Consider the following 27,598-nt stretch of genomic DNA (forward strand, 5'->3'; position numbering starts at 1 on the left):
GGCTTTTGTCTTCTCTTTATTTATTTATTTCATGGTACAGAAGATGACACAAAAAAAGGAAAGGGAAAATGTGTCTATAATGCTGTAGTTAAAAAACATCTGACAAGTTTTGCTGACATGTTTTCTGTGTGGAAGGACCTGAAAATCTCATGTCCACTTGACAAGAGCATTTTTGTCATTCCACAGTGGCAAAACAAGTGCAAAATGTGAAGTGGTCTGCACATATGGCCTTAGAGGGCACTGAGGTTTGGTGAGGGTCAACTTTTTTTGGATCTGGGTAAATTTCATGGTCCCAGCTGTCCGGATGATTTGCAGAGGACACCAATATACTGAAGAAACCTGCTGTGAATCTTCATCCAAACAGGTTAATGCATGGCAGGCACCCTGTATGGTTCTCAACAACTTCACAGAACAAAAACAAACTTTCACCAGCACTAGCTACCTTGAGCTTTTTCCTCTCCTTGTCTTCTCTCACTGGGTATAATTTACATGATTCTCCTATGATCATCTAAAACCCTTTTCTTCCGTAAATATCAATTAATTCTCAACAGTATTATCAAGGAAAGAATTATACTTTTATGGATATTGTAGTTTTTAGATTCTGAATTAACAATCCAAGTACTTAGTTACAGCCATGATTGAATTTATTTTTTTTACAAATGTGATATTAAAGAGGCAAAAATAGATTTCTTTTCTAATGCTTTCAACCACTGCCCAAATACACAAGTGTGCACACTTGCACATGCATTCATACTAGCACACACATGAACACACATTATTACTTTACACTTAGACTCTTGACTCCCTTTTATCTCTATGTATGTCTAATATACTATTTTCCCTTGTTTGTCATCAACCTCTGCTTATCAATGCCCTTCTGTCTGATTAGTGTTGAGAGCTGCTTTGGAGTAAATACACAGAGGGCGAAAAAATTTGAATTTATAGAGATCAATTGGCTGCTTTTCTAGATCACTTCATATTGTCTGCTGCTCTGCCCACTGAACCTCTCTGCTTTCCCAGGGTATTTTTGTGGTGTCAAATACTGCAGCAAGGCTTTGTCTCTTCTTTGGAATGCACACTGCATGGTTGCTGTAATACTAATGCTCTCATGTTTTCAAACCTCTATTTTACATGTCTTTGCTGACACAAGTCGGAGTAATTTAAGAGGCAACTCACAAAAACTTATTTTTCTGTATTTGATTATGATCCCTTAATTGCAGATTTGCAAGCATGAATGGAGCAGCACTATCCAACTTCTGCCCTATTTGACCTTCTAGTCAGAAGTCAACCTTCTAGTCACAGTATTTCACTTTGTGTTAGAAAATGGCATCACTGGCTTTCATATTCAACTATCCAAATATTTTTCTGCCAAAGGAAAGCAGTGTTTGATTGCCAGCACTCAGAAAAATAAGATAAAGAATACCAGCACAAAATTGGACATTTAGAGACACAGGACTGTACCTTACCCAGTTTGTTATAACACAGTAATCCTGGGTGAATTCAAATATTCTGCCTTGTGTCCCAACACAGAACATTGCAGAGCTGTTGGTGACAAGCTGGCAGATATTGTCCCATCAGTGTTTTCCCCCAGGTAAGTGTGATTCCCAGAAATTCTTGTCACCCACCTCTCACTGCCACTCTTCCAGCTGTCCCACTCCTCCATCACATCCCAGCAAAACCTCCACAGCAGCAGAGAATAAATGGCCTCTTATCCTAATTCCTCCTGCTGTTTCACTGCACCTCTCTGTGTTCTGGTGCCCCTCAGGAGAAGCTGGTGTGAAGCCATTCCTGGCACACACTCCAGGCTTTCTGGCACTGTTGAAAAAGACTGCACTGAGCTCCTTAAGCAGTGCACCAGTCACGGTTTGTGTCTCTGGACATGAGCCTTCTCAAAAGCATATGACTGAAATGGTTCTTTATTGATTGCAGCTCTTTGATAGGGAAAAAAAAAAGTCAGAAACAGACTATGAATACAGTATGGGAATTGTGAGTTATTAGGGACATCAGGCTTCCAGCAGATGTTTTTATCCCGTAACAGAAGCTGAATAACCAAGTCTGCTTACAGCTGGCCTTGGAGCCCCATGGAGCTGAGTCAGCAAGCCAAGCTTTGTGGGGCTGGGTCTTCTCTTGCCCTTCACCATCAGCCATACAAATAACCTTTAATGATTTGAGAGAGCCTGAATTCGTTCTCAGCACCTTAAGAGGAAGTGTGTGGCGGTATTGTGCAGTCATTGCTGAGGAGAGTGGTTGTGTTGGTAAATTTAAGATGCTCATTTCCTCCTTCTGGGGAAAGGCTCCCACTTCTTTGTGAAAACAACCCATGTGTTGGATATAGCTGGAGCTGCTTTTGCATCAAGATGCCTGCCCTGCAGCTGTGAATCCTGCAGATGCATACATCTCTACCCTTTATGATAAAATCTGTGTTGTGAACACTTTCTTGTCACAGCAGATTAGGGAGAGAAGAAGAAGTAAAGGCTGGGGAAAGGCTGCTTACAGATTTGAGCTGCTTGGGAACACGGGCCACTATTTAAAGAAGGCATCTGAGTCGTGCTTTCCCCCGAGCTGGTAATAATTGTGCCTTTCCCTTCCATGGGAATAGGAGGAGGCCTTTGGCTGGCAAATGTTTGCATATAGCCCAAATCAAGTCATTAGTTGCCATGTGGCCAACCTGTATTTTAAGGCCCTCCAGCTGAAAAGTCCATTTGCATATTTATCCAGCCAGGAACATGGTAATTAAGTCTGTGGCATTGTACACAACCCCGAGGAAAGTGTGCAATTCAATAGTTCAGAAAGACTCCTGCTGACTTCAATGGGGCTTGGAGCAGTCACACACTCGGAGGGTGTTTACTGCATCCCAGACAATCCCAGTATTTGAAGGAATGATGAAATTAAAACTTCAAATTATCAGCGCCTCTGCCATTGAGAATACCAGCTCCACCTCTTAGACCAGAGAGAAAGCATCACAAAAGGGGTGAAGTTTGCTGCTGGATGTGCTCTCCTGGCTGCTCATGGATGAGTGCACCCAGCTCCCAGCAAAGCAGCTCATCCCTGCTGCCAAGGGCTGGGACAGGGGCTTGGACCAGAACTGTGCACAAGGCTTCAGCACAGCAGGCAGGGGAAATGATGGTGCCAAAGAGAAACACAAAGGCTTCAGGCTGCCCTTAAAAGATGATCTAGCTATAAACAAACAAACAGCTGTAGCAGCAGAGGGTACTTGAAAGGTGGGTGAGTCTTCCATGGGGGAGGGAAATGTCTGTGGTAGGAAAAAGGCATTTAACAGAAGTGAAAACTATGTTTTATGGAGGCAGGCCAAAACCAGTTCCTGCATCTGGAGTGTTACTTTGCTAAAAGAGATGCAACAATCTTTTGTGTAATTTAAGGAAAAAAAAATTATACTGTGAGCTGAAATTTTAACTGCGCCCATGATTGCAAATGAATTTTCTTTATTCAAAGGTCTGAATCATATTTATTTATTTATTTATTTATTTATTTATTTATTTATTTATTTGGATTTGTATTTTTGGGGACAGAACTTACCTGCTGTAAATCTCCAAAGTCTCTTTGGTTACAGTGGAAGCATGCACCATCCAAGGCTGTCCTTTTCCACAACATACCTGGGAAACTTTCATCCTTCAGCAGTAACCTAACGCACCATTTTTCTGGGTTGCATCTTCTGTGCAGCTGATAATTGTTTCATTTACACAAAACTGTGGCAAGACATAAGAAATAATGCCAAATATGAGAGCCATCTGAAAAGTAAATTGAAAACATCAAACCTTTTGAAAGGTGGTTCTACCTCCAGCCAAGGTTTGTACACTGCAATTTCTACACCTTCTTCCAGCTCCTCTGCCTCACTGGCCTCAGGTATCTTTGCCAGCATGGGTGGGCCAGGCAGGAGAGAGGAGATTCCACAGCATATTCCATATTGCTGAATGAAAAGGGGAAGGGAAAAAAGGCCTTGCAAAAAGAGAAGAAAAACTGACCCAGAGGCAGCTAAGGATGCCTGAAAGAGACAAAGATGCTGGGCCTGATTCAAATCCCATTGAAGCTGATGGAAACATTTCAATGGGCCTTGGATCGGGGCTCTGCAGTGAAATGAAATGGGGAAAGAATGAACGGCTTTGGAGACAAACAAATTGGGAAGGGGAGGAGGAAGATGGCATGTCAGCATCAAAAAAGTGGTCTGGCAGGGAGAAGAGGGCCTGCGCAGTTGAGAACTCAGATAGGAGTTGGCAGCTCCCAGCACAAGAGCCTGGCAATGACCTGAAATACCGAGAGATATTTGTTTGCCTGGGGTTTGTAGTGTGTGGCAGCAAACAAGGCCCAGAAATGCAGAAGAGAGAAGAGCACCTGCCTGGAAGAGTAGAAAACAGAGCTAGTGTTTCCAGCCAAGGGGACCCATCCCAGGGGATTTCCCTTCTCTCTGTCCATTTCTTGATGGGTTTAGCCAGGAGTTCATTTTTAGCCTTTGAATGTCTTGCCCTGAAAAAAATGCTTTCCAGGCAGGTCCTGGTGTAGCACACTGTGGATGTGACCTAATAAATTCTCAACTGCTCTGCAAAATATCTAGGCCTTTTTTTTTTTTTCTTTTATAAAAAATAAAAATACATAATGATTCACCATGTAACTCTTAAATCCAGATTGTATTCCAGAGTTAAGCCAAACCAGCCTCAGATCCTTCTTCATCCCGGCAGAAAATCCTTTGCCTAAGGTTTCTGGGAAATGGGAACATATAAGAAAAAAACCACAACAAACAGAAGTATGAATTTAATTACCAATACTATGCTCCAACCTCAAAGGGGAAGAAGAAAGATAATTGCTTAGGGTCTCTGAGTGGAATCCTGTCCCCATGGCCAAGACAACAACCAGTCTAGCCAGCATCTCAATGACAAGAGAGCAACGTGCAGCGTGTTTTCTAGTGTCAGTTATTCTGCATAGAGTCATAACAGGTAAGTGAAATGGTAATTAAAAACTAAAGGAAGTGCTGGCCAGAGGTGAGAACAGGTGGCATGGGCAGGGGGCAGCAATTTGTTAGGTATAAAAGAGCAAGATAAAAATATACAGCAATAATAAAAGCAGCATTCTCATGGGGAGTTTTTGCGGGCAGAGAAATAAGGATCTAAAATGGAAAGGTGGAGGGTTTTTTTTCCCCAACCTGCATAAAAGAGCCTGGACAATATGTGTCAGTCCAGCCAATGTTAACAGATTGTTATGATAAAGCAAAAAGTCCTGTGAGAAAACAGATTTGGAGTGGCAAAGGTGCTTGAGAGGGATAAGTGTGAGCTTTTGAGGAGGAATGGCCACAACAAGGAGGGGAGGATGTGGTGGTTGCTGGGGGTAAGGGCTGCTGGGGGCTCTTGGTGTTCTGCCTGCAGGAGCACACGTGCTGCTCGTGTGCCAGGACAACATCGAGCTGCTGCTGCTGTGGCAGCCGTGGCACCATGCTGATGCTGTCCTTGCAGTGAGGTTAACTCCAGGCACCTGAGAGGGGACACAGTCTTGCTCTGACTCTCCAAGGGTGGAGGTTTGAGGTGGCATCTCTCAGAAGATGAGGGGAAATGGGTTTAAGGGTGATCTTAGATGGAAACAGGAGATTATGAACAGAAAAATCTTTTAGTGAGTCCCTTTGGTCATGCGCTTGTTTGGTTTTGGCAAGTAGACACACAGCATCTCTGAAATATTTTTTTGGTGTTACAGATGGCTGCCCTGACAGAAATGTGTCCTCATTTCAGCTTGGAAAACCAAAGTTGATTTGGTCTTAAAATTTACCTGTTGGATTTATCTTTTCCTTATTAAAAACACTCACAGGAAGCACCTGAAGCTGTTTAGAAAACAGGGAGATTTGAAGTGTTAATATATCAAATTATATTTCTCTTTGGTTGGGGGAAGAGTGCTTCCCTTCTCCTGAGGTTACAATTCCTCCTTGTCAACCTGCAAGAGATCTTCCCTTCATGCAGATAAAATGATAGAGAGATATACACGGGGACTCCAGCCCTGAGTGCTTTAAGCAATCCCTTCATTTTATTTTGACATGTATTTGTTTTGGAGTTTTTGCCTGGTTTCCTAAAAAATCTTGAACTTACTTTCTCACTTTATTCAGATAAAATCATAAAAGACTACTGAACATTTCTCTGACATAAAATGCCTTCTAGCAGGAAAATAGCACCTTTTCATGTAATGTCATCTCAAATCTTTTGAACCTGCTCACTGATTATTTTTGTAACAGTTTTCGAATTATCATTCCTATGTTTGTTTGTTGCTGCTAAATGTCTCTGCAAGTCAAGGGTTATAAGGTGCATTTTATAGAGACAGAAAATGAAAATAGACTACTTCAGTATAATTCTTTTAAAAATGCAAGCAATCAAGAGATAGAAGTCTGTTGGAATCACTCCTTTTGCAAGTCATTTCAGACTAGTTTTAAATTTTGATACACCAGGGGAGAAAAATATCTCCCTGTATGTTTGCAAAATACCTACTTCAGTGCAAACTGTATTTTGACAGAAATCTTTGATCTCTATCAGAGTGCAAATGACTAAAAATTAAACATGAGGAATACCATGGGGAAAAGTATTCAGCACAAACTAGACAAGGGGGATCTTTTTCTTCTTCATTTGAAATGTCATTTAAATTCTCCTTTATAGACAGATATTAGGAGACACCACATTGGCTCTGATCCTGCTTTGCTCCCTTCCTCCTCAGTCACCTGCAAGAGGAGATAGGTTGTGAAACTTTGGTTAAAAATGTCAAATGGGGCTGAATTTTCTGGCTCTGGGGCATTCCCAACCTGTGTGGGGCTGTGCCAGACCCTGTGGCCCGGGAGTTGCAGGAATCAGCAGCCAAAGAGGGCTCCAGCATTTCATGAATGTACAAATAAAAGAGATTACAGACATTGCACAGAAAAGTCAGAAAGTATCTTTTGATGTCTAGGAAATAAATTTGGCTTAATGCACAAAAGATTCAACACTTTGTGGCCTCTTCTGTCTGCCATAGCTCTACAACTTTCTTACCTTCTCATGTGTAAATCCCTTTTTTGGCAGGTACCTATTCAAAACACTGATTGGCTAATTTAATGACCCATTCCTCCCTGCTCATTAGAAGAATCTGATGAGAGGAAAAACAGTGTTATATAAGTGAAAAGCAGGTGGTGAACTCCTTATTACCAGCCAAAATCAGCCTCTACCCAAAATTCCAAAAGTAAAATATTTTCCTGATTTACATATACATCTCTCAGATATTTGTATGTATTTTCAACTTGGAACAGTGCACGTGATTCAAGCGTAGCCTGTTTGTATGTCCTGGAAGCTTGTAGTGTTAAACAACAATTTCAAACAGTCCAATTAACACTTTTCTTCATTTCCTGTTCTAACAAATACGGACATATTAGTCCTATTTTTTTAATGGGTGTTTATGCTGAGAGCTTTCAGTTTCTAAAGGTGCTCTATGGTCCTATAAAAAAGTCACCATTTAACACATGCAAATTTAGTGAGATTCACAGATTTAATATTAAGCACATACTTCATTTTTTTACTAGGTATAGCTGGAGGTCTTGGAGATTATGCTTTTTTTGTCTCTTAAATGCTCGAGGCAGAAAATCAACACAGCCCCATCAGCACAGGCTGTGACTCTTGCAGGGGGACAGAGCACAGCAGGATTCACTGCAGTGTTACAAACTGCAGGTTAGCTTTGGGTATCTCCCAGTGTCCAAGCACAGGGCCACGAGGACAAGCCCTTGATATAATTTGCCACATTCTTTCAAGGGCAAATTAGTGGTAGCAGTATTTTTGAGAGTGCTGCAGACGATTAAAGTATCATTTGAGGACAGCTCATTGGGATCACACATCTCTGCTGCAGGTCTGTCTTTCCATGTTCCACCCTCCCGATGACTTTTGGCCAGATTCAGGCGTTAAACTCTGCCATCAGCCCCCGGTTCTCAAGGAGAGCTTTGCAGAGAGATGGGTTCTGTTCCTCCTCAGCCTGCTGTGACATTTCTGAGTGTGGGAGCCCCAGCTGGGTGGGAATAGCCTCAGCAGGGCAGCTTGGTGCCCTACATCCCGCTGGCTGCTCTCAGCCCCTGCAATGGTTCACTTGGCGGAGCCGGGAGCGCAGGTAGCGCGCACGGAGCGCGGGCTGGCGGAGCTCCCTCGCTGATCGCCATCTGGAGAGCACACACTTCCCCTCACTCCGAATTATTTTTAGGCACCAAGCTTCCTAGTCTTTAAGGGCAAAGAGAGGGGAGTAAAAATAGGCCAATTAGTGTAATTTCTAAAAAAAAAAAAATATTCCTTAAAGATCTTGAGCAATTGCAAAGGTGACTTTAAGATTTAAGAGGGATGGAAAACAAATGGGCTGGGTAGGAAATTTGGGGCCTCTAAGAAGATCTCTTAGCCAATAAATTGCCTTTTTTATTCTAAGATCTTTGAAGTATCCTCCCAGGAGGGACTATCTTAAAGCTAGCTTTAGTTAGTAGCGTTGGGTTGTTAATGGCTTCCGAATGTACCTTCCCTATTTTCTAATCTTACTGTAACCTCTTACTTTCTCTGACTGTTTTGTCATTTTTTTCACTTTGTGTTTGAAGAGCAAACTTAAAACTGTGAAAAGCGGGAGTTTTGTGTAAACAAAAGGCTATATGTGACATAATTTCAGGCTTGTCGTGGTCTGTTCCCTGTTTGTCACACAGGCTCGAGTTGGTTTATCTGCAGCATTGTGAATTTTAGGAAAAGATTTCAGTCCTGCTTGGAAATCTTGCCATCAATTCGTTGGACATCTGGTTTCAATTTACAATTTATCTGCCTGAGGGTACCTAGCACCCCCAGAGTAAATAATAATAATACTGTTAATAATAATAACAATATCTATAATATAGTAATAATAGATGTAAATGAAGTACATGTTCTTGTGTTTCAAATGCGGGAGAAAACAAATTAGAAAATGAATTGCCTGGAGGTTTGCATTTACATTGCACGGATGGTTTACATTTTAAGCAACATGAAAACAGCGTCCCTTCAAGGAACACCATGAATTTTTTGGGAAGATTTATTTAAACCAAAGATTTGAGGAAATGTTAAAACCAGATGAATTCTGTACACAATAAAAGTGCTAGATCAAGGAATTTGGTTCAGCACCAACTGTGGGTCTAAGTATATGAGCAAAATCTATATTTTAAATCAGGGATGGGTAAATTTCTGCAACTCAACAGGAAACCAAAATGTTTTCTGAAGCTAAGTGCAGATATTCACCTGTGAAGGTTAAAAGAAGATGACTCAATGGAATTGCACATGTGGGGGAATTTTTGGACTCTCTAGTATTTCCACTTGAGTTTGTCTTGGAGAAAGCAAAATCTTCCCAAGAAAAATATCAATTTGAATAAAGCTTTCAAAGAAAATGAGAAAGACAAATTAGTGATGGCACCAGCAATCATTAACTCACTCACATTGTGTAATAATAATCTTTACTTTTATCCCAAAGAAGAGAAACTGCTTTAAGACAGACTCCACAAGTCTGTTGACTGCATCTTTCACCCAGCTGTCAGAAGTTCAGGTTTAAGGTGCCCCTCAAAAGCAGACACAATCACAACTTGAGCCTCCAGGTCTCATCTCCTGGGACCTGACTCTCCAGCTATTAAATATTTATTCAGGTGTGTGTTTTTCTTCCTCTTGTTTTTCAAGGAGAACTTCACGGGGTCTCAAGGTCTTCATGCAGACCTTGATGCAGAAACATCACAGGTAAAATTCCCATTTCACAGCAAGACCGAGAGCAGCAGGAACTGCAATAGAAACAATTCCAATGCTGCAGGTCACTGGAAAACACCAGAAGGAGGACAACAAAAAATTTAGTGAAGAACTAATGCCTTTGTCTGTCTTGGCTTAGCTGGTTGAGCATTGCCTTAGAAGATGGTCATGGAAAGGAATATCTGGGTGACAGGAGGTGCTGCTGCTCAGAACAACCCCTCTGCTGCAGGACATGAGCTGGTACACGGCATGAGACCTTAAATAACACTGTGCTCATGGCATGAAGAAGCCATGGCAATTTCACCTTTGCAATTGCTCAATTTGGCTTTTAAGGAATTTACCTAGATATGTATGCATGTGAAAGGGAAGGAAAAAAACACATTGTTTATCTCCGTGGAAAATTCAGGGAAGGAAATCAACACAGAATATGTTTAAGGAAATACTGACAGAACCATGGATAGTGTTCACATTTCAGTACCAAATACAATTACAGAGCAGGAAAGCTACCAGGGAAGAAACAGTCAAAACCCAAGTTGCAAATGTCTATTCAAGCAACAGAAAATATGATTTGAAAATTAAACTTTTCCTCAACTGAAGCAAAGAAGGAAAAGTTCCTGGAAGGTGGGAATATATGTTTCCATGTCTGAGAACTACAAGAAATTGGAAAAACAAGTAACCAGAGGCTGAAATTAATTTTTTGAATGCCTCAGAACAGAAAAGAAGCACTTTCAAAAATGAAAATATGAATAAACATAGAAGTGGAATGGGAAACAGAATGGCATTTAATGTTATTTTCCAAAAATATTGAAAGATTAATACCTACATTACCCTGTACCTGGCACATGTCATCAAGTTTAGACATCATCAGAGACAAAAGATCTGAAAACAGAGGGCATGAACAACAGTAAAAATTTAAAAATAGCCCTGATTCAGTCAGATATTTATTTTGCTTTAGGGAAATTTAGATCAAGCATTTATTCTCCTGGAAATGAAACATGAAATAGATGCTTTATAAGTGTATATAGTATATTCGGCCAGGTAGCTAGTGCTGGCCATTATACTATATAGTATATATATACATTATACTATATAGTACTTTACACTATATACGTTATACTATATAGTACTTTATATAGTACTATATAGTACTATATATATATATAGTATATACTATAGTGTGTATATATATATACACTATATACTACATATAGTATTACGGCCAAAAGTTATAAAGATTATAGTGGCACTCTGAACTACTTTATCTTCAAGAAGAGCATAGGAGGAAATAGATGCAAATAAATCTGTTTTATTCCCCCTTACAAAGACTTAAACAAGACAAGGCATGGGAAGATCAGTGGGTATTTGTGACATAGACTTTAAAAAGTTATCACAAGACCAAACTAAATACACCTGTAATTCTGGATTACAGTTTTGTGTGTGAGAGGGAGCTGTGGAACAGACAGGACCATGGAGGAGGTTTGAAGGTCCCAGTGCTGGAAAAGATCCACAGTTGTGGGAAGGGACTGGTGTTATGCTCATACTGAAAACTGAAATTAGGCAGCCAGCCCTGGCAGAGGTGTATGAGTGGGTCTGGGTAGATCTCACAAAAATGAGAAGATCAGACAGTATTCTGTCAGATGAGATTCCACTTCTTTACAAAATAATTTGCTTTAGAAGGTACAAATTAAACTAAGTATTCACACCTCTGGGATCTGAATTTGCTGTGAACTTCTGAAGAAAATGATTTAGGCATCACTATGGACAGCTCAGTAAAGACATCTGCTCAAATTCAATATGTAGCAGCAGTCAAAATTGTAAATTAGATGTTAGGCTGCATTAAGAGCTGAATGGCCGTAATACAGGAAATATGGTACCATTTATAAATCTGTGAAACAGACCTGGAGACTGAGAGCTTTCGGTTTGTTCTCTTGATCTCGAACAAAGAAAAAGAAAGAAAGAAAAACCAGAAGTCTGAGGTGGCAACAAGGGATCATAAGAGTTACAATGAGGAAACATTTAACATTGGAGTCCTTGGGAAAGAGGATCTAATTTCTAAAGAGGAAAAAATAAGCATGCAGGTAAAGGTAGAAACATATGCTGTGGTGGAAGCTGAAATGGAAATCAGATATTCTGACATTGCTCTTTTGTACAGAACCATTTCTGTGGTATTTGAAACAAGCACAGGCTTTTATAATTCTGCTTGGTCTTGGAGGTCTGGAGTTTCAAATGCTTTTGGTCATTCAGTGTTTGCAGCAGGAGGTAATGTTTCAGGAAAATTTTGATTCTTCTCACTTTTAACACTTTCCACGTTTCTAGGGACATTTGCAAAAGGCTCATTTGTATAAGTTCAAAAACTCTCTTTAATTAAAAAGCCATCTTTGTGAATGCAAATGAATACATCAAAAACTCTCAGAAGTCCACACAACTAATAATTAATCTAGATTTCAAGGACTCTTTAACACTATTACATCATTAATACCTCCCTTATTCAAGAATGAGTATCCTTCTAGCAATTAAAAGAAAAAAATTTGAAGATAATTAGACACAATTCTCATCACAATATTTTACACAGGTATATGATTTTGAAATTAGGTCAAGGGAGGGAGGGAAAATGGTGATTCATTGCAGAGGCTCCAAGAAGCAGAATTACCCCATCATAACTTCTAAGTAATCTGTTTTTCTAAGTTGTCAGTGTAACTAATGACCATTGTTAATAAATTACGAAGCTAGAGAACACCTTACAGAGTATGAATAAACTGGGTGCAGTCTGACATGTGTCTTTATCAAAAAAAATTGTCAATAAAATTTTTGAAAAGCTTACCTATTACAAAATCTGCAGCCTGTATATTGCTTATATACCATGGTGATGGGTCATACAGAAAAAAAAAATGATTACTCCTTTAATATTGCACTTGCACAGCAGCAGTGACAGAATAAACCTGGGATGCCAAAGCAATTATCCCAAAATACATCAGCCCTTGCACTCCCTGGAATAATAGAGGAAGGGAGAGATATGATTTGTTTTAATGGACCAGCAGAGATAATAAAGAATTGCTTAATGTCTTTCTTCACAGATTTAGATCTTTACGATAAGGTTTTTATGAAATAGAATATATAACTCAAATAAAGTGAAACCAGATTTAATGAAATTGCCTGTCAATAGCACATTTACAAGTTTGGGGGGTTTTCCTTCAGACTGGTTACACAGCCTTTTTTTGATAAGTATTAATAATAACTGTACTCGGATGGTTCTCTGAGCAATCAAAAGTTGTTTTCACAACTGACAGTATGGTCTGGTGGAAGACAATGCCCAATAGCTCAGGCAGGTCTCAGCAGTTCTGATACCCCAATTCTGACACTGGTTTTGTTACTGATTTGCTGTTTGGCCTTAGAGGTAGCACATGAGGTAGTACTAAATAGCTGTAAATAGTACCAAGAGCACAGAGTTTCTCACGGCTTTAATTAATGTCTGTGAAGAGCCTGAAAAAAGCCCTCATGAAGCCTGGAAGGCTTTCTAGACATCCAGAGTATTATTGTTTGAATAGTCTGAAGCTTTAATAGCATTTCAAATAAAGTTGAGTACACATAGATAACAAAATTTCACTTATGTTTTAATATTCAGAAATTTCAAATAAAATGTTTCTAAGCTGAATATTTTTATAAGTGTACAATCAAATGTGCTCATAAGCATATATTTACTGCACTTTGCCATTTTATCTGTAAACAGTGCATCAAAATTTTGGGGGAGGAAATAATTTCCTGTTCTGTATATTTCTCTACATGGTTGTGCTGCTGAGCATTCAAGAGATTTCAGCAGAAACTCGATAGGATGCTTTTTGTGAGCAGCTCAAAGATCAGTAGGGCAACCTAGGATGTGACAAGATGAATATTAAATCTGTTAGTGCCGAGTGTCTCATTTCCCAGCACCGAATTGAAATTGTTCCTGTTACTTTTCTGAAGAAATCTTTTAAAGCTCTGTTGAGATCTGGTCTAGATAGGAGCTGAGGTCAGGGAGAGATTCCCAAGTGATTTACCAGAGCTGCATCTCTGGTAGTGGCAGAAGCCTCATCCCTGGAAACGTTAAAGGCGAGTTTGGACAGGGGTCTGAACAACCTCTTGGAATCACAGACATCTCTGCTTACAGCAAGGGGCTTGGACTAGATGACCTTTAAAGATCCCTTCAACCCAAACCATTCCATGGTTGTGTTTCCAAACACTTGGCAAAAACTGGATCATTAATATTCTGAAACTCTTGGCAGCAGAGCCATTCCTTTCTTTGAAGAACTAGTGCTGTTCCCCTAAAAAGAGTTTGTAAAGCAGGAATTCTTCCACTGTTCTAGGAATCCTTCCCTCATTCATCTCTGCCTTCTCTGATATTCCCTCTGATAGTTTCCTGTCAAGTCAGAAGTAAAAAGCTCAACAAACTTCTGCTATTGATCTTCTGCTCCAGGACCAAACATGCACAATTTCTGATGGGTGCAATTTTACCTACTTTTGTATTGAGAGGTTCTCTATAAAAGACCATTAAGAATGAGGAGAATAACTTCTGAAAAAAACCACTGGGTGTCACATGGGGCAGGTTCTGTTTCTCAGAACCAAGCCAGCATCCAAGCTGTTAGTCTGTATGAGCAAAGAAACTGAAAAAAAAAAAAAATCAAGTAGGGAGTTCAATTTGTCCACTAAAAAAAAATCTGAGAGTTCAAATTGTCCACTAAAAAATCTGGGAATTTAAAATTTTTACATGAAATGATTAATACAAGCAGTAGCATGGAACCAAAGAGCTGAAACAACAGCAATCTCAGTCCCAAATACAGCCAGGTTTTAAAACCTGAAGGACAAGCAAGCATTGAAGGGGATTTCAGTGGCATTGTTCATGAGTATTTTTGTGTCTGTTTGAGATGAAGGAAGTACCAGAGCAATGGGAAAAGAGGAAATCAGCAGACCCAGAAGGATGTTAGATCCCAGAGGACAAGCCAACAGAGTGTTCAGGAGCAGTGCTGGCTCCATGAGGTGATGAAGAAGTCGGTCTTGGCTGGACAAAATGTTATTGAGGCCCAAGGTGTAACAGCTGCCCTTCATTCCAGAGAGCTGAAAAGAAGCACTTACAGTCACTTATGAAACTATAGCAGCCTCCAAATCAAAGCCAAGGAACATGTCATCACCCAAACAGCACAGGCAAGTGCCTGGCCATTGAGGAATATTTGCTGAAGTGAGGAGAGGGAAGCAGAGGACATACAGACATGGGGCAGAAGTCCAGAAAGAGAGAGATTATTTACCAGAGTGCAAGATGTGACTGGAGGCATAGGCAAAGGAGAGATCTCCTACTATTTGATTTTTTTTGTGTATTCAGGAAGATTAGATTTATCATCCTTCAGAAGTATGTAAATTTGGATGGAAGATGCTCCCGTCGCATCCAGTTTTTCTTTCTCTCTAGAAAAATCTAATTTTTTAGCTAACTACTTGAATCCAAAGGATGAACAATGTGCATTATTCAGGGAAACCTGTTCTGCATGTTCATCTTTTTCTCATGGTCTTGATCCTAACAAGGCAATCTATGAGACTGAACACAGAGAATTCAGAAATATGATTCAGCATGATACACCACTGGTATATTATGAAAGAAAATCAGAGACTCACAGTAAACTTAGAGACCCACAAATAGTTATTTCACATCTTCAGAATCTTCTCTCTCCTTGAAAATTATAAACCTGAGCAAATTGTAGAAAGTTTCCAGAGAAGTCAGTTGCTCATTTCCAGCAGGAAGCAGTATGGTCCAAATGGACACAAAGTCCATAACCAGGTGCTTGCCAAGAGATTTTCTCCCTGCAGGTACAGAAGCAGAGGAAAACCTGTAGAAGACATTGCAGTAGTGAAAATCTCATCTTCCTGTTGCTTCTCTGTGCTCCACTCCAGCATCTCAACCTGTAACATAAAAGATTTAAAGATCAAAAACTTTAGATATCTTTCTTTATTTTCTCCTAGGAGTCTAAGAAAGTTTGCTGGGAAACTTTGAATGGTGTTCAGTGGGATTTGGATCAGGTACTCAGGGAGAGGGCTGAGGAAAAGATCTTGGTGGCTTGAGTGTAAAAGTAGGAGGGTGGTAGTCAGAACAGCCAGGAAATGAAATGGGGTAATGATGCACCTAATAACTTACTGAAAATTCTGCAACAGGGAATAGAGCCAAAATCTCAGTAGAGATGTGAGTCTTTATTTCAAAACAGAGCAAGAAGCCTCTTGGCAAAGTTCCCAAAAGCAAGGTGTGCAGCTGAAAGAATTATTTCCAAACAATTCCATTCCAGAAGCACAGATTGAAAGGAGATTACCATGGCTACCCCCAGGGCATGACTAACCAGGACTGGTGAGGTAGATCAAGCTGGGGAACTCTCTAAAGGCTGACGTTTCAGTAACAAATTGTGTGATAAGGGCCAGATCCTCAGCTGGGCTTGGCAAGGGCAGCTCTGAGGACATCAGTGGAGTTGTGTCATTTTGTGCCAGGGGAGAACTTGGCCCATGGCATGCACGCAGAGATGATTCATGGTTTAATATCAGGTAACACAAGGCTCTGTCAGAAAGACTTTAAACTAATAAACTGTGATAATCTAATCTTGTTATCTCAAATACAAACCACTTCATCAAGCTCAGATTAAGTCAGTATGGGCTACATCTTCCCAGCCCTTTAGGAGGAAAAATGCAGTAATTTGCCATCTGGTAATGTGAGGGTCATATGGAAAGAACAAAAGAGTCTCAATATATGTAATCTTCTGTATCCTAGAAGTTTGGGATAATGACTCTACTGTCAAGACCTATTTGTAGGAAAGTTATAATGAGGGGATATGAAGAAATAGTCATTATTGCTCAGCTCAGAAAGCTTACAGGGCTTGCAAAACAGGGTAGAAGTTTTGCCGAAATACTGGTATTGTTCAGGCTCTGATACACTGACATTTCTAATATTGCTTCATTCATTTTTTCATTTCACATCTATTTGTACAAGCTTGGAAGTCAATGCCATGAGTCAGTCTGTACTTATTTGGGTGAAACCAAAATCCCAGGATACTTGACCTCTTCCTTTTGTGCAATCCTATATTGTACAAGAATCTCCGTCCTCCCAGCTTCAGTAGCTAAAATTTGGGGTGACTTTCCCAGCTTATTAACTTTCTCACACTATTATTTCTCATATGTTTCTCAGATAGTGGAAGGTTATCTTTCTTTATTGTGAGAGTAATTTTTTTAGAAGTAAATTCTAACTCAGCTGTTGGTGGAAAGATTTCTGTTTTGAAGACAATTTGAACAGTTTATTAAAATGTATTATGCCAAATTCTTTCTGATAAGGTCTTAAATGAATGATATAATAGGCGTAAAATTGATAAAAGATCTGGGGAAAGGAATAAAATAAGACATTCTACAGAGGTTAACAGAAAGTAAAGGGATTGCAGGGAGAGGTAGGTTTTGCTTAGACATAAAGAAAATTTTTTTAATATTTAACTAAGGTTTACATAATTTAAAAATCACTCCTTTGTTATTTTGGACTTATTTATAACCAAGTCTTTAAAAATTCAAAGTAGCTGCACATGACAATGGCTGTTGATGAGACTTTTAGGCAGATGACATATTCCACTGAAGATAATGAGTGCCCTTTGCTTGATCTCATTTGGCTTTGGGATGCTCCACTTACCTTTTAATCAAAATCTTGCAGTCATAATTGAGCTGTCTTGGTATTGGAAGTATTAAAGGTGTGTCAAGACACTCTCTTACTAATCCAGGAAGGGACAGTCTTTCCTGAATCCCAGAGACACTTAATGGTTTATGGGACATGACTTTACTCTAGGTGTCATCTTTTAAATAGCAAGTAAAATTAAGGTCTGGCCATTTGTGATTATAAAAGATCATTAATTTCATTAAGAATTGAGGTGCTCAATTCCCTTGCATCTAATTGAATTGTGCTTAAGTTACATTTCTTTGTTTTTCTATTATTTCCTGCAAAAGAGTGATTTGTTCTGATATTTAACCTGCAGTTTAAAAGATGAGACATAATATCTGTAAAATGGACAGCCTTAAACCCACATACACATCTTTGACAGCACTTAAGTGTTTCTTTAATATCCCTTTTTTGTTATTTGTGATTATACTGACTCAATAATGTATCCATGATATAGGATATATTATGTATATGCACATACATCTCTCACCCTGTAAGTAATATAAAATTTATCATATGTTCATCATTCATTAAGAATTAGATGAGATAACCAGTGTGGGAAAAGTCTTTGCTCTTCATATGGAAAGATGCATCTGTTTTTTTCCTTGAAACCTCCAGATAATGAACATCTGAACTGAAACAAATAGATCCTAAGTTAAAGGACACCAAGCTGTCAAAAAATTTATCAGCAAATATTTATGACTATCTAAGAAAGGAAAGAAATTGTTCATAAATAACTGATAATTGTAAATAATTATTTTTGATATAATATTTCAGCTGCTTCAATAATAATGAAAAATATTTTTAGGCACATGAGAAAACCGTTGTGAAAGTTTTGGTTTTTTTTTTAAATAACAGATTACTGCTTCTAGAAAGAAGAACTCATTTAAATTTGCTCCATTTTTGAACTTGTAAGGTTTGTGGCAATGAATACAGTGACAGAGAATGGACTGATGCAGCAACCCCAGCTCCTGTGGGCCAGAGGGACCCACTGTGTGAGTGGGGATTCTCCTTCAGGCCCTCAGTGCCTCAGTTTAGCAACCTGAGGAAAATATCCTTTATATTGTATCTAGGGAAGTGTAGACTGTGTGCAGGTGTGCTCCTACAGGGTGAAAAAAGGATTAAAAAGTCCTGACAATGTAAAATCAGAGATAAAATTGGGTGTTCTAATGACTGATTTGTTCAGTCATTAGATATCTTAATTTTATCATTGAATATGCAAGCATATACTGGTTTTAATTGCAGATTAACTGAGTGCATTGTCTTTGATTTTCACTTTTGACAATTGGAAGACAAGTATATACTATTATCAGAATTAGCAAAACTATTTAGACTTCAGATTGAATTCTGAGGTGTTATGTGTTGAGATAATATTTCTATGGTTACCCAGAACTCTTCTTCATTTAAGGTGATTCAATCATTCACAATCAATTTGCTAGCCAAATTTTGAACTCCTTCCTCAATACAGACTCTAAGGATTCAAGACAAGTTTGGATTTAATGATAACTGAATAAAGGCAGGGCACACAGGATTTATCACAGGATTTGTTCTTGTTTGAGGAAATGCACATCTTACTCAAGGATTTCTCGTCAGAGGAATATCGATTGCCAGTGACATTCTTAAAAGCATTAGTATAGAAAAAAATGGAGTTTTTCCTATGATTTTCAAAATAAATACCTGGTTTACTTCAAATGCCTGACACCAAGATGGAGATGGTTATAATAAAAAATAGATCTTAGAGAGTGGACTGCAAAATGCTTGCTTGTAGTGTTTATAAGTGTATTTGATTTCACATTGCTCTTTTTCTTAAGCCATCTCAACAACAGCTTAACTGCCTGTGCTGCTGAGCTCCTCTCAGAGCTCTGCCTGATTCCAGCAGTCCAGGACTTGGTGCAGCTCCCTCTGCTCACCCACACTGCTCAGGCTCACCCACACTGGGTGACTCAGTTCCCACAAGGCTGCAATGCCTCTCCTAAACATTTTGCTTCTTTTAAAACAATCAATAATGTATTTCTAAGTATCTAACTAGTTGCACTCCTACAAGGTTTTCAGGTTCAGACTCCTGTTAGACTTCAATTGAAACTTCATCTTCCTCAAATATTCCATTTCCATGCCTATTTGGATTGTGTCAGTGGTCTGGCAGTATTCATAAGCAAATATGATTGTAATTTAGGCCTCCTCTTGTCAATGATGCATGAGAGATTTACAAGCATTAATACGAGTTAGGATGTAAATCCCTTGCTCAACAATAGCAGAGAATAACCCCCTTCATATAGATTCTGATGACCTATGAACCAAGGGTCAAGTGGGCCGTGCCACAAATTATCTGACAGCAACAGATGCCAAAGTCTTGGGAGGCAAAAAAAAAAATAACAAAAAACTGAGGACTAGGAAATGCTCGGTTCATTTTCACAAAGCAAAAAAGCAATTGCAGCTATTCCTATAACTTCATGCATCAGCCACTGACACAGCCACAAATTATAAGAAGCAAAACAAAGATTCCTTCTTGCCTGGCAGCAAACTTCCTTCTTCCTCCAAAAATACACAAAAGCAGCTCCAAAATAAATAGTCATCACAATTAATTACCTACCCAAACTGAGGGCTGTGCAATAAATCTTTAAAGTTTTCAAGTGCACTTTCAGTATAGGGGAATGTTTGGAGAGTCGAGCAGCAGAAACCACAAAGTATGTCAATTCTGAAAATAAATGGTGTTTTCATAACTCTGAGATAATCAGATTAGTTCTCCACTCCTTTGCCTCAAGTTTTGTACCTGCCTGACTCCATTGATTTCAATAGGGTTTTAATCTATGGGACATCAGGTCTGTATCAATCCTACATCAATTGTAAACTGATTTACACCAGTTGTTAAGTTAGAGGAGGATCACACCCACTGTAATAGTTCCCAGGCCATATGGTTTGTTCTGCCTTTGCAGCTTATTCTGAAATCTCATGTTATTGCTTTTGGCTGCTGTAGGGTTTTGCTGCCATCCTACAGGGGTGTGAGGTCCTGTGCATGCAGGGAAGAGGTACAGTCCAACCAGGGGATTGCAGGACCCTTCAGCTTTTATTTTGTAACCCCATTAAAGGCATTTTCTTTTTTATCTTTTTGTTTTGTTTTGTTTTGTTTTGTTTTGTTAACTGGACACTGCTTTTGCCCAACTAGTGATGAAAGTCCCAAATACTGCAGAGATATTCACTCTTGTGAAATCTGTCTGTGAACACAGCCCCTGACATGATAGGAAGCCCCAGCAAAAGTCCTGGTGGAATTAGGGCTGTGTTGAGATAAGGGTGGAAAGGAAGAATAGAGAAGCACAGGCATCATTTCCAAAGCAATTATACATATGATCACTCTCACTCATGTGAGGAATGTCCCCAGAATCTGCATTTTGCTCAATATAACAGGAACAGTTTCAAGTTTTAATTCAGTGAAATGACTTTGAATAACCTGGCTGGACCATGTCCACCATTACCAGACTTGTCAATTCACACTAACAATTCCTCAAAACAGAGCATAAGGAACCTCAGCATTCATATCCATTCCAGAGTTTGTTGAAAATCTGAACATAATTGAAGGTAAGAGCAGCATAAGATATTGGAAAGTTGCAAGGGGTTGTGAGTCCTTGTTTTTTTGAAGATTATTTTTTTGCTAAAGACTTTCTGTGAAATTGCAGGTGGCAAGGGAGGGTCTGGTTCCTGGGCTGCCATGTGAGCAGTGAAGCTCAGTAGCATTTGTTCCTGGTGTCTAAACCCTTTCCTTTGTGTTGCAATCCCCTGTGCAGGGACTTTGGTCAATCTGACCCCACTGCATGTTCCTTTGTCCCAAACTCCAAGTCTAGAAGTTCCATTATCTCAGGTTTGATTCAGAGTCTGTTTTGCCAGCCCCAGAACAAACACCTTTGTTTCGTGCTATGTTAAATGCAGTGTTAATTAAAAGATCATAATCATTGCTCCCCTTCCCCCATGAAACCCTGAGAGGAGAAAAGGTCTGCCCTCTGTGTAATTCATGCCTGTGACTGAGGGGATGCCTATCTTGCCTGGGTATTGCTCAGAATCACAGTTCATCAGCTTGGATCACCAGCAGGGCAGACACCAGGGGTGGGGCAGAGGCAGAACCCAAAGGGCAGAATGGGAAAAACAGGGGCCAAAACAACAGGGACACAGGAGCAAGCACTGCATGATGAAAAACCCTTTGTGAGGTTTTACAGTAAAAAACAGTGCTTCTCATTAAATCTGTTTGCAGACATCCATGCAACAACTGAAGATGTCATACCCCATTTCATTTTAGCCTTTTTGTTCTCGCAGCTGCCATCAGCCTTGTTTTCCCTGCAGACGCTCTTGCAAACAAGATGCCAGATCTCGAGGGGATTTCTGCTTTAGAACAAAAAATTGCAAATAAATGGAGGACTGTAAAATATTTCAGTGGAAGGGAAAATGAATAAATTATGGGGGCTCTGACCTGCTACTGTTTTTTTGTTTGTATTTGTTCAGAGACTAGCGGCAGGGGAAACTGGAAATTATTCTGCAGAGGCACTATATTTCATGCAAGATAATATGCATTTCAAATTATGACATCATCTTTCTTGTACTAATGTGAGGTTAATTGAAAGGCCCATTTTTTTTCTTCTAGTTTTGAAAGGGATGGATAAAATCTGCACTGGGTCCACAGTGTTGCTGCAAACTTGAATGGAGTTCATAAGTCCTGTGGTTAGCCTGGAAAATAAACTGGTGGCCCATTTGTACCTGAATCAACAGCAGGGGGGTTTTTGTGGCAGAAGAAGGCCTCCAAGCTGGAAGAGCCTTTACAGAGGTGTTTCATATGTTGTGCATATTTACAGATACCGTGGAGAATGCTGCAGGAGCAGCCAGTGAATCACCAGAGGGTTTATGTGCAGTAACACAGATGTTGAAACGCTGCTGGCCATGTTCACTTAGCCAATTTGGGTACAACCCCAAAAGATATTGCTTCCATACAGTTTGGCAGAAGCAGACACTTGGTTGCGAAGGCTTAATGGATTTGACTCTTCCAGCATTTATTGAATGAAGAGTGTGAACATGACTCTGATTGCCTCTTTATTTTCAAGGGAGGGTAAAAAACCAGCTTGTTAAAACTGTTTAGAAGTCCCACTCCAAAGGAACCCATTGGTATTTAAAGGGATCAGTAAAAACACCCATTTTGAACAATTTAAAGGATTCTGTGAATTGCATGTATCTGACACAAACACTTATTTTCCCTGGAATAATGTACAGTGAATTGTATAGAATTTGAAGCAAACCTTCTATTCAATACAGCAGCACCATGAGCACTATGCTTTTTCAGTGACCTATGAAATTTATATTGGCAATAGATATTAAAAAATTGGAAGAGAAGAGAAGAAGAATATGCCAGTCAGGGCCAATTTATTGGTGGACTTGTCAGACATAAGCCAGCCTGGAGTTCTGGAGCTATCACCTAGATATCTGTCCATATGCAAGAATAAATAAATAAATAAATAAACAAATATATATATATATATATATATATGAGGGTATATTTTTATATTAATATGATTTAACCCCAGCCAGCAACTAAGCACCACACAGCAGCAGGATGTAGGAGAGAATAGTTTGGTATAAACACTACTCAGAAATGGAACATCAGTGTGTTATCAACATTGTTCTCATGCTAAATCCAAACTACAGGCCTACTAGGAAGAAAATTAACTTTATCTCAGATAAAACCAGGACAATTGACATAGGCACATATATCTATGCATGTATGTAAATTTGTTTATGTGTATATGAAAGAAGACACAAGAGCAGGGAAAAAATAGATATTGAAAGGGAAATCAGAGTAATATTTATGCAATTTGAAACTAAGGAGAATGTAAGAAAAACAAGTCTAGATGAAATTAGTAAAGTAGTCGCAAGTCTTGAATAGATTCCCTTTTCCAGGTATTTAAAATAATTTCTTGGACACCCCCTTGGCCATCACTAGTTACATGTAGCTCTCAGTAAGCGTGACCATTGCGCCTACCTACAAATGAGACCTGCTTGCAACACTTCAAGTGGTGATGAATTTTGCTCATATTTGTAACCTTTCACTTTACAGCTTTGACATTTCATAAGATAAAGATGAAGGTGTTTATTGCTTAGTGAGTCTTGTTAAATGGATTAAAATGTGAAGTAAAGGCTTAACTCCTTTCATATAGCATAGATCAAGTTCAGATTGCATTAGATCTTGTACACCTAGATCTGCTATACATACAGAAAAATACATGTGTCTATAGAGAAGAAAAGCTTTCTGTCAGTGAAAGGCCTGCCAGTAACAAGTCAGTTCAGGCAAAGATACAAGTGCCTGCTTTGCCTAGGAGAAATATTCTTGTCACATAAAAACTCCACCATTAATCAAAAATCACATTATGGCTTCTGGAATGAAGTTTCCTTTACTACTCTTTAATAATAAGTCTAAGATAAGATAAAATTGGTAATTGTACCTTCTCTTCTGATAGAAGATAATACTAAAGTGGTATAGAAATTTGAGTTACAAGAATATATTCACCCTGCTAATAGGCTTCCATTATGTGGTCTTTACTGATTTATTCATTACACATTTTCCCCACATATAGAAAAATTTAATTGAAAGTTACTTATTACATTGTTACAAAATGTTAACTAGAAAGTTTTCTTTAATCAAATGATCATTAATGCTGAGAGAGCTGGTTTACTTCAATAGTGCATTTATCAGGAGCAAGAATAACACAGGCATTGCCAACAATGATTTCACAGCACTGTTTGTTCTGCAAGCACTTTCAGGGACTAAACAGATGCTTTTGCAGCTTGATGGGATAGTATAATACTTTATTTATATTTATGACTTTTCATGATCAAAGATCTAATGACATGAGAAATGCAGAAAGGTATATAATATTGTGCCTTATCAAAGGAATGACATTACCAAGGATGGTAAGATCTTGTAAAATCAGATTCTGCCTCGTGCATGTCCCACAGAAGTAAGTGGAAGACAAGTGTTCATCCCACTGTCTCAGGCAGGAAAGCAGCTTGGCATAGCATCCTCCAGCAAAGAAAGATGGAAAAGGGAAAGTGTACTGGAAGCTGTAGCCATATCTAAGACACTTTGGCATATTTTGCATGCCCTGGAGGTGAGTTTTAAACCTGTCTGGTACAGGTGATGTCCTGGCAATACCCTTGGGAAAACTGAGGGCTCTACTTCTAACTGGACCAATGTCCCTTTTTTCTGAAGTCCTATGCAAACAGAAAGCTAAAAGACATCTTTTGCCCTAAGGAGGTGGAGGATGAGGCACAAAGATATTCCCAGGTGGACAAACTCAAGCAAAGGAAAATCTCCAGGCAGGCAACAGTGTAGGTGCACATGGCAGAGATTCCAATCCTGTCCTATGCAGCATCTTTTCGAGTTAATTTTGGCATGTAACTGGATGTAAAATCTATCATAAAGCAGGTAGGAGAGTCCCATTGCACGCCAGATTTAATTCTCTGCAGCCAGTCCAGCAGCCAATGGTTCCCAGAGCACCCAAAGAAGACAAGTATAAATCTGTTCTCTTGTGTAGTGGTTACAGCCAGGCAGACAGACACAGCCCACCCATAGGGTAGATCCAGGCACCTTCCTTGAGATTTTAAGACATGTTTGCAAATATTTCCTGTGTTTGACAATAACCATAACTACCCTGTAAACATCTCTTTTATTTCTGATTGCACACTGCTCAAGAAACTGCAGAAAACTGAGTCATGAGGCACATTCACAAACTCCATGGCTGGCAGAACCACAATCTGACTCAGACACAACTGCCAGTGTTTGTTTCCACGGTAAATTCAGTGAAAATCACAGAAGCAGAGAGCTAGTGGAAGAAATACCACAACCAGCTAAGGCACAAAAATAAATGATAAAAATTCTAGCTGCATGTTCAGAGACATTGACACACATGCTAATCCGAAATAGAGACCTTACGCCCCTTGTTACCTCATATCAACCCTGAGATGAAGACACTGCTGCCCTTTAGTCTCTGGTAAGGATTCTGGGACCACAAAACCAGTGATTTAGAAGATATGTATGATATAATTACATGGTCACATGCATTGAAATCTCCAAGCAATTTGCCATGACCTGTTAAACACTTATTCTGGGTCACTTCCAGTTCCAGCTGTAGCTGAGTGAACGTTCATTGACAGTGCAAAATTCCTGTGCAAACCTTACAAAATCCCTTTTAACTTTTACATGGGCATGGTGCTGCCCCTCATCTCTGCTGCTGGTTCCATCCCAGTAGCCACACCAACCTGTCCCCACACCCTCTTCCTAACCCACAGGAACATGAGCGATCCTAGGAAGGATTTAACAAAACTGCACCAACACAAGCTGGTTACTTACTCTGTTTTCCTAAATTTGATGGTTTCCTTCGAGAGCTCCTTGCAGTAAACAAACCTGAATGGTGGTTATTTCTGAAGCTCTCATACCCTGTGTGATTTGGCTTCTAGCCTGGAGCTCTGCTTTGTAACTAGGAATTATATAAGAAAACCACACATGCTCAGTGATGTTATGCAATATCTGAAGAGGGTTATAATTGTTTGGAGAAGCCAAATTCAGAATTGATGAGTAAGCATTGCTGGGGAGGCAAAGCCTTTCTCTGAGTTACACCCATGCACAGGCAGCAAGTTGAGTTGCTTGCAAATCACATTTATAATGGTGCCTCTTCTGAGCAGAAGTTAGCCTAAGGAGGCTAAGCTGGAGTAATTTAAAAATTTTCCCACCCCTCAAAGCCAAATTCTTCCTTGCCTTAGACCTCTGCTGATGTCAATAGTTTTGTTGAGACTGTAAATCAGGCCAGAAGTTGGCCCTTGTTTGGTCCAATTACCCCATAATAAACTCCCTGAGGACTACTGTGCTGATATGTGATTTGTATCCTTTCTTCTCTGAAATGCTGTATTTATGCTTATAGATTGAGTTAGCAGTTCTAAGGGAGGGGAAAGGCTGCCCGAATCATTTACAAATGGGAAAATCCATATATTTGAGACCTGGTATGAAATATTTGCTTTTGAGCTGTAACCTTGGGTAGTGCTAAACTGCTGTCTAAAGTAAATATTTACAGCCAAGTTGCAACAGGTCCTAAGAACATGTGATTTTCTGTGTGGAAACACTGACACATAAGGGTGCGACTTTGTCCCAGTAAAACACTGAGTTAATTGTAGGTTTTGTAAATGTTATCAAGCATAATCTTGAAATTAATTTTTAAATGCTTGCTAATGATTTTTAAGCACGTATCAAGCAGCTGGTTTTGTGTCTGATTCCCAAGTTCTTAAACAGACAACTGTTTTCCTTTTAGTGACTTTGTCAGGCTTAAGTTGGGATTAATTTGACTGCAGGTGTCAGATAAGCACAGTATTCTAGCAGCACTACCAAGAACCATGTGGACAAAATGCAGAAGCATGAAAGCACGTTGGTCAAAACTCTGAAAGATTGATGGAAGTGAGTTATGCCGTTTAAATATCTTTGTCTGCCCAGAAGAGCTAAACTTGCAAGAGGGGTGTAAGGAATGCTGCAGCTAGAGTTTTGCCACGTTCCCTGTTAGCATAGATAACTGCCCAGGGTTTTTTTAATCACAATTTCTCTGTCGACATAAAATCGAGCAAGCAAGCTTCATAAATCATGCAGTGACAGCTAGAGTGGTCGGCCAATGCTAAACACAACTGGACTCTTCTTTTTAAGCCTTTGCTTCTTAGGTCGCCTGCGTCAGCAGTACTCTTCAACAAACATCTGCAGTTCATCTTATCGTTTGAAGAAATATATGAGTTTCTCCATCAGGGTGGTTTTTTTAGCTTTAGCTTCTTGATTCGTTTGAACACCATCTGCTACATATAAAATGCAGAGAATTTGTGAAATGTGCATGCAGTGAGAAAATTTTAATTGTATTAACCTTTCTCTTTTTGATCAAGATAACTTCTTGCATTCATCATCTCCTGATACGTTAAGTAAGCAGATCGTGTCTAAAATACTGCCCAAATATTTTCTTTGAGATCTTCTATCTCTGTAATACACAAATAGCTCAGGCACAGAACCAGAGTCTATCCCTCTCATCATTTAAGAGTTATTTTAATATAGTTGGAGGTGCACATCCAGCAGTGTTTAGCAGTAGTAATCTCTTTTACAGATTTGCTCTCGTTTTAT

At 39.4% G+C, this 27,598-nt stretch overlaps 1 long non-coding RNA gene across 4 annotated transcripts; it reads right to left on the reverse strand.

Annotated features, from left to right (window-relative positions):
• LOC116183866 (uncharacterized) lies at positions 1-27,598 on the reverse strand. Of its 4 annotated transcripts, XR_004148562.3 has the most exons (4): positions 25,805-27,587; positions 15,366-15,650; positions 10,552-10,607; positions 1-8,213 (listed from the first exon to the last, which is right to left on the reverse strand). It is a non-coding gene; the product is annotated as an uncharacterized LOC116183866 (long non-coding RNA). The 4 variants fall into 4 exon arrangements; XR_014956699.1 differs by having other exon boundaries at positions 10,552-15,650; positions 25,805-27,598; XR_014956700.1 differs by lacking the exon at positions 10,552-10,607 and having other exon boundaries at positions 25,805-27,582.

The sequence above is a fragment of the Lonchura striata genome, chromosome 7 (genome assembly GCF_050655825.1).
Source record: "Lonchura striata isolate lonStrDom1 chromosome 7, ASM5065582v1, whole genome shotgun sequence".
NCBI lineage: Eukaryota > Metazoa > Chordata > Aves > Passeriformes > Estrildidae > Lonchura > Lonchura striata.